This window comes from Chrysoperla carnea (genome assembly GCF_905475395.1).
Source record: "Chrysoperla carnea chromosome X unlocalized genomic scaffold, inChrCarn1.1 SUPER_X_unloc_99, whole genome shotgun sequence".
Lineage (NCBI taxonomy): Eukaryota > Metazoa > Arthropoda > Insecta > Neuroptera > Chrysopidae > Chrysoperla > Chrysoperla carnea.
This window is the reverse complement of record NW_025408232.1, coordinates 1-8,769: the sequence shown is the minus strand read 5'-3', so window position 1 is coordinate 8,769 and position 8,769 is coordinate 1. Positions and strand designations below refer to the sequence as shown.

At 24.6% G+C, this 8,769-nt stretch overlaps 2 non-coding genes across 2 annotated transcripts; both read left to right on the top strand.

The window, feature by feature from the left end:
* The first annotated feature begins 250 nt into the window (after positions 1 to 250).
* Positions 251 to 369, top strand: LOC123304818. Its single transcript, XR_006536795.1, has one exon. It is a non-coding gene; the product is annotated as a 5S ribosomal RNA (ribosomal RNA).
* A 6,354-nt stretch (positions 370 to 6,723) lies between these two features.
* LOC123304817 lies at positions 6,724 to 6,842 on the top strand. The gene has a single exon (XR_006536794.1). It is a non-coding gene; the product is annotated as a 5S ribosomal RNA (ribosomal RNA).
* Positions 6,843 to 8,769: the final 1,927 nt, after the last annotated feature.

The window sequence follows — 8,769 nt, the reverse complement described above, 5'->3', positions numbered from 1 at the left end:
GATAAGAGTAAATTATTTTTTGTATAAATATTTTATAAAATAATAGTTAAGAAACATTTGCCACAGTCAGTACCACGGATGGGTGGCCACTTGAGAATACTGTGTGCGGTTGCATTTTTATTTAAAATATATGGTATAATAAATAAGTATATATTTAAATTGATTACTTCATTGAAAATTTTAATAATATACTTTAATATTAATGATATTTATGAAAAATATATATTTGTAAAAATTTTCATTTATTACTGGCAACAGCCATACCACGTTGAAAACACCGGTTCTCGTCCGATCACCGAAGTTAAGCAACATTGGGCACAGTCAGTACTTGGATGGGTGACCGCTTGGGAACACTGTGTGCGGTTGCCTTTTTATATTAAAAATATAAATTATTTTTCTTCTTTTCTTTTTTTTTACACACCATATATAAATATATGTTATTTAGAAATGTAAACCTTTTATATTATTCGTCAACAAATAAATATTATTTTTTGTATAAAATTTTATTGCATTTATAACTCATATCATGGTTACTTTAAAGCGAGAAGTTTTTTTAATATTTCAAATGAATATAAAATAATATAAATTTTATGAAATTTATTTATTTTTAGAAATAGCAATCGCTTATAATTATAACAAAATTTTAATAATGTTTAATTTTATTTCAATAATTTATATATATATATATATATATATTTTTTAATAAAAATAATATACTCTTATTTAATAATATATGTTGGTCCTATATATAGGACCGAAAATATTTCTTATTTGTTTTTTTTTTTTTAAATTGTCATTTAAAACGCTTATGCACGTTCTCCACGAATACGTCTTGCCAATTGTATATCCTTAGGCATAATTGTAACACGCCTTGCATGAATTGCGCATAAATTGGTATCTTCAAATAAACCTACTAAATAGGCTTCACTAGCTTCTTGTAATGCCATAACAGCTGAACTTTGGAAACGTAAATCGGTTTTAAAATCTTGTGCAATTTCACGTACTAAACGTTGGAATGGTAATTTACGAATTAACAATTCAGTACTTTTTTGATAACGACGAATTTCTCGTAAAGCTACTGTACCAGGACGATATCTGTGTGGTTTTTTTACTCCACCAGTTGCTGGTGCACTTTTACGTGCAGCTTTCGTTGCTAATTGTTTTCTTGGTGCTTTACCACCAGTTGATTTACGTGCAGTTTGCTTGGTTCTAGCCATTTTCAAATAATAATGTTTTTACAAAAAAACACACAATTTTAAAAATTATATTCGACAATTTGATACTACAAAGTCAAATGTTTAAATGCGAAATAAATGTGTTGTATTTATATTTATATGAAATTTCAAAATTTTTGTTGTCATATCCTATTGGATAGCTATCAGAGTATGGACTAATCAAATTGTATAGGCGTGGCTTAAAAAATCTTTAATGCTTTATATAAAAAGGCACAATTGTACCGGCGCTCACATACATTACAATACTTGTGAGGTTAACACACGTGTTATCCGTTCGTTAAAATATTGTAAATAATTTTTTATTAAAATGACTGGCAGAGGAAAAGGTGGAAAGGGTCTTGGAAAAGGGGGTGCAAAACGTCATAGAAAAGTTTTGCGTGATAATATCCAAGGTATTACAAAACCTGCAATTCGTCGTTTAGCACGACGAGGTGGAGTAAAACGTATCTCTGGTTTAATTTATGAAGAAACACGTGGTGTACTTAAAGTATTCCTTGAAAATGTTATTCGGGATGCTGTTACATATACTGAACACGCAAAACGTAAAACAGTTACAGCTATGGATGTTGTATATGCATTAAAACGACAAGGTCGTACTTTGTATGGTTTTGGAGGTTAAGAAAATATAATAATTTACTTAAAATATTTAGTAAATTTATTAAAGAATATTTAATACATCCGATAAATTTAAACAGGCTTTCCTTTTTGGGAAGCCACTAATTTTATTTATATAAGAGTAAATAAATTTGTTAATAAATATAACATATTATATAATTTGTTTACAACAAATTATTTTGTTTATAACATACATTACCAAATATTTTTATTTATTTTTTTTTTTTTTATTGTAATATATCTGCAATAATAAATTATAATTTGTATATTATCTATTTTATTTTACAATAACTTATTGAATTTTTGAAAAAATTTTATTATAAATTAATATACTATTATATTTTTTATATATACAAGTTAAGAGTAACAAGTATCGATAGGAGATTATCGAATTTATAACTAATAAAACATTTCGCCTTAATCAAAGAAAATAAAGATTTTGCTATACCATTTTTTATACTTTCAATAAATAATTTATTATTAAATTTTTATTATTTCATTTATTTTTTAAAATTATTAAAAATATTTTTCTAATAATTATAAGCGTACATAAACAAGTAGTAAATGTAAAATGAAAATAATAAAGGTAATGTAATGCATTTGCATTACACTGATTTACGATATATATTCCGCGATATCCTTTATTATATTTAAAATTAATAATATTGATATACTAATAATAGATATATTCAAGCTATTAATATATAAAATTTTATATTAAATATGATATTAATAATTGTTTATTTTATTTTTTTGTATATATAAAAATAATTTACTCTTATTTAAAAAATTTGATGGCTCTCTTAAAAAGAGAGCCGTTTTTATATGTTGATGTATTTTTATGTTATCAATTAAATAATATTTTCGATTTATTTATTTTGAACTTGTATATTTTGTAACAGCTTTAGTACCTTCACTAACAGCGTGCTTTGCCAATTCACCAGGTAATAATAATCGAACTGCGGTTTGAATTTCCCGACTTGTGATTGTTGAACGTTTATTATAATGTGCTAAACGTGATGCTTCAGCAGCAATACGTTCAAAAATATCATTAACAAAACTGTTCATGATACTCATAGCTTTACTAGAGATACCAGTATCAGGATGCACTTGTTTTAATACTTTGTAAATGTAAATTGCATATGATTCCTTGCGCTTCCTCTTCTTTTTCTTATCACTCTTTGATATATTTTTTTGAGCTTTGCCAGCTTTTTTTGCTGCTTTTCCACTTGTTTTTGGTGGCATTGTTACAAACAATTAATATACACAGATAGTTACAGAACACCAGTCAGTATATGTATGAGCGTGTCGTGTATACAACTAGCGTATTATATACGCGAAGATGGATATAACAATAAAAATGAATACTACTCTCTGATTGGCTAAAAATAATACTATAAGGTGATTGGTTTATTTTTAAAGTTTTATATTTTATAAATATTATAAATTAAAATACCCAAATAACATTTTAAACATTTATGTTACAATCCCCGTAACGTACACATCTGTGTGATTATATTTACAAAAAAAAATATTAATTAAATAAATTTATTCGCTATGTCTGGACGAGGTAAAGGTGGTAAAGTAAAGGGAAAGGCAAAGTCAAGATCAAGCCGAGCAGGATTACAATTTCCTGTTGGAAGAATTCACAGATTATTACGAAAAGGAAATTATGCTGAACGAGTAGGTGCTGGTGCCCCAGTATATTTGGCTGCTGTTATGGAATATTTGGCTGCAGAAGTTCTCGAGTTAGCTGGTAATGCTGCCCGTGATAACAAAAAAACACGTATCATTCCACGTCATTTACAATTGGCAATTCGTAATGATGAAGAATTAAATAAATTATTATCTGGTGTAACAATTGCTCAAGGTGGTGTATTACCAAACATTCAAGCAGTGTTATTACCAAAGAAAACTGAAAAGAAAGCATAAATTAAAAACATTGCATTAATTTTTATAATAATAATACATCGATCATAGGCCTTTTAATAAAAGGCCACAAATTTATTTAAAATAAGAGTAAAAATTATTTTTATAAATAATATATTATAATATTTTTTTAAAGAATCAATTTAAATAATTATAAATTAATGATTCTTTTTTTTTTTTTCTTTTTTTATATGTTATTATGGAAATAATTCATCATATTATGATGACATTTAGGTAACATATTATAAGAATATTCATAAAATATTATCAAAATAATATTGTATTATGATGATATTTAGACAAAATATTATAAGAATATACACAAAATATTATCAAAATAATATCATTAGATAACAAAACTGTTCATGATACTCATACCTTTACTAGAGATAAAAGTATCAGGATGCACTTGTATTAATACATATTATCACAACATCACAAAATATTTTTTAAAAGGAAAAATTTTTTTAAAATTATTATAAAATTTGATTGAATTAAATTTCAATTTATTTTTTTAATAATTAAAGAAAAAAAAAAAACAAAGCATATAAACTTTCTATTGAAAATGTTATTTTAAACTAGATGGCCAAGTGAACTTCGTTACACAAACAATATATGACGTATTCGTTATTTAAATAATCAGTATCCTTTGATATTATATCAATACGTTACTCTCTTCTTTTGATACATATTAATAAAATTTCAATTTATAAGATTTTATGTCAATTATATAAATAATATTATAAATTTTCTAAATACATAAGTTAAGTAACAAAAAATTTGAATAACAAGATAAATTTATATATTATGTTTTAATACTCGATACTATAATATATCGCATCCGTTACCAATTATTCGGTATCCTTTGATTTATACACAGAATGAACTAAAAATATATATCAAATTTATTTTATTTATTTATATATTTAATATTATTATTATTATTTTATATTACAAAGTTTCTTAACGAAGCTTACAATGATTTCTCATATCGTACTTAACAAAATTATTTAGATCATATAAAATTTAAATTGTTAAAAAATTTGTATATTTATTATTATTATTATTTATTTTTATTAAAATTACATAACATAAAATTAATAATATTTTAATAATTATATAAATTAATTCTTATTTAAAATAATCTTATATTAATCTCAACAAATACTCTAATAATATATTTTGTCATAAATTTTTTTATATTTAAAATAAATATTATAATATATAAATACTTATATCAGTATAAAATTTCTTTATATAATTATGAAAAAATTAATTTAATAGTTAATTATTGATATTAATGCATAAATAAAAGTATTTTCTAATGAAATATATTTTGTCAATGTTCGATTAACACATTTCATAATAATACGTTTTCATTATTGACAAAAAAAGTTTTTCTAAAAATGAAATCTTATACTATAATATATATATTTATATATTAAATTTTTTAATTATTTATATACTAATAATTTATAATAAATCGATATTAAATAAAAAATAAAAATATATACTTTTTAAGTTTACCTTAAAAATATTATTGTTTTGTATGATTGAAATAATTAATATTAAACTATGTTTATTAATAATTGTTAATAAAAAAATTAAATATATTTTAATTTATAAAATAAATATTATTATTAAATTTATAATTTATTATTTTATATATTATAGAAATTGAAAAAATAAATCATGTTTACTACGACAGTAAATTAGAAATACTATTTAATTTTTATGTGTTTTCTACATGGTACTTTGACTTACATAGGGACTTATATTATTGTGAATAATGATATAATTGAAAACCTTTATTTTTTATTTGATAGAATTATTATATTTTATCATTTAAATATTTATAATAAATACATTATTTTTATAAAGTAAAAAAATATGGCCGAAGAAAATTCTACAGCTGTTGCAGCAACTGCGGTTACTGCTGCTTCTACAACACCAACAAAAAAAGCAACAGCTTCTGGTGCTAAACGTACAAAACAACATTCAAAACCAACACATCCACGTACATCAGAAATGGTTGTTAACGCAATTAAAAATTTAAAAGAACGTGGTGGTTCATCATTACAAGCAATTAAAAAATATTTAGCTGCAAATTATAAAGTGGATTCTGATAAAATTTCACCATTTATTAAAAAATATTTAAAAGCTGCTGTAACTGAGGGAGCCTTGGTACAAACTAAAGGTAAAGGTGCATCTGGTTCATTCAAATTGGCTGCTTCCGCTTCATCTAATTCTTCAGCTAAATCAAAAGTATCCAAAAAAGAAAGTGGAGCAAAAGGTTCAGCAAAGAGTGCTAAAAGTAAACGGGCACCAAAAGAAAAGAAAGCCACAACTACATCATTGGCAGCCAAAAAGCCTAAAGCAAAAAAAGCGACTCCATCATCATCAACTGCTGCTAAAAAAGTTACTGCAAAATCATCAGCGGCATCAAAAAAAGCACCAGTTAAAGCAAAACCAGCAAAAAGTACAAAATCCGCTGCCAAAAGTAGCCCTGCTCGTAAACCGAAAGCACCAAAAGCTAAGAAAGCTTCTGTTGCCAAATCATCTCCTACAAAAATTAAAAAAGCAGCACCAAAAAAGAAATGATCTGTTACTTTAATAATATATTGAAATATTTCATTATTTTTGCTAAAAAATGAAAATAACATAGGCCTTAATACAGGCCACAAATTAATATTTGATAAGAGTAAATTATTTTTTGTATAAATATTTTATAAAATAATAGTTAAGAAACATTTGCCACAGTCAGTACCACGGATGGGTGGCCACTTGAGAATACTGTGTGCGGTTGCATTTTTATTTAAAATATATGGTATAATAAATAAGTATATATTTAAATTGATTACTTCATTGAAAATTTTAATAATATACTTTAATATTAATGATATTTATGAAAAATATATATTTGTAAAAATTTTCATTTATTACTGGCAACAGCCATACCACGTTGAAAACACCGGTTCTCGTCCGATCACCGAAGTTAAGCAACATTGGGCACAGTCAGTACTTGGATGGGTGACCGCTTGGGAACACTGTGTGCGGTTGCCTTTTTATATTAAAAATATAAATTATTTTTCTTCTTTTCTTTTTTTTTACACACCATATATAAATATATGTTATTTAGAAATGTAAACCTTTTATATTATTCGTCAACAAATAAATATTATTTTTTGTATAAAATTTTATTGCATTTATAACTCATATCATGGTTACTTTAAAGCGAGAAGTTTTTTTAATATTTCAAATGAATATAAAATAATATAAATTTTATGAAATTTATTTATTTTTAGAAATAGCAATCGCTTATAATTATAACAAAATTTTAATAATGTTTAATTTTATTTCAATAATTTATATATATATATATATATATATTTTTTAATAAAAATAATATACTCTTATTTAATAATATATGTTGGTCCTATATATAGGACCGAAAATATTTCTTATTTGTTTTTTTTTTTTTTAAATTGTCATTTAAAACGCTTATGCACGTTCTCCACGAATACGTCTTGCCAATTGTATATCCTTAGGCATAATTGTAACACGCTTTGCATGAATTGCGCATAAATTGGTATCTTCAAATAAACCTACTAAATAGGCTTCACTAGCTTCTTGTAATGCCATAACAGCTGAACTTTGGAAACGTAAATCGGTTTTAAAATCTTGTGCAATTTCACGTACTAAACGTTGGAATGGTAATTTACGAATTAACAATTCAGTACTTTTTTGATAACGACGAATTTCTCGTAAAGCTACTGTACCAGGACGATATCTGTGTGGTTTTTTTACTCCACCAGTTGCTGGTGCACTTTTACGTGCAGCTTTCGTTGCTAATTGTTTTCTTGGTGCTTTACCACCAGTTGATTTACGTGCAGTTTGCTTGGTTCTAGCCATTTTCAAATAATAATGTTTTTACAAAAAAAAACACAATTTTAAAAATTATATTCGACAATTTGATACTACAAAGTCAAATGTTTAAATGCGAAATAAATGTGTTGTATTTATATTTATATGAAATTTCAAAATTTTTGTTGTCATATCCTATTGGATAGCTATCAGAGTATGGACTAATCAAATTGTATAGGCGTGGCTTAAAAAATCTTTAATGCTTTATATAAAAAGGCACAATTGTACCGGCGCTCACATACATTACAATACTTGTGAGGTTAACACACGTGTTATCCGTTCGTTAAAATATTGTAAATAATTTTTTATTAAAATGACTGGCAGAGGAAAAGGTGGAAAGGGTCTTGGAAAAGGGGGTGCAAAACGTCATAGAAAAGTTTTGCGTGATAATATCCAAGGTATTACAAAACCTGCAATTCGTCGTTTAGCACGACGAGGTGGAGTAAAACGTATCTCTGGTTTAATTTATGAAGAAACACGTGGTGTACTTAAAGTATTCCTTGAAAATGTTATTCGGGATGCTGTTACATATACTGAACACGCAAAACGTAAAACAGTTACAGCTATGGATGTTGTATATGCATTAAAACGACAAGGTCGTACTTTGTATGGTTTTGGAGGTTAAGAAAATATAATAATTTACTTAAAATATTTAGTAAATTTATTAAAGAATATTTAATACATCCGATAAATTTAAACAGGCTTTCCTTTTGGGAAGCCACTAATTTTATTTATATAAGAGTAAATAAATTTGTTAATAAATATAACATATTATATAATTTGTTTACAACAAATTATTTTGTTTATAACATACATTACCAAATATTTTTATTTATTTTTTTTTTTTTTATTGTAATATATCTGCAATAATAAATTATAATTTGTATATTATCTATTTTTATTTTACAATAACTTATTGAATTTTTGAAAAAATTTTATTATAAATTAATATACTATTATATTTTTTATATATACAAGTTAAGAGTAACAAGTATCGATAGGAGATTATCGAATTTATAACTAATAAAACATTTCGCCTTAATCAAAGAAAATAAAGATTTTGCTA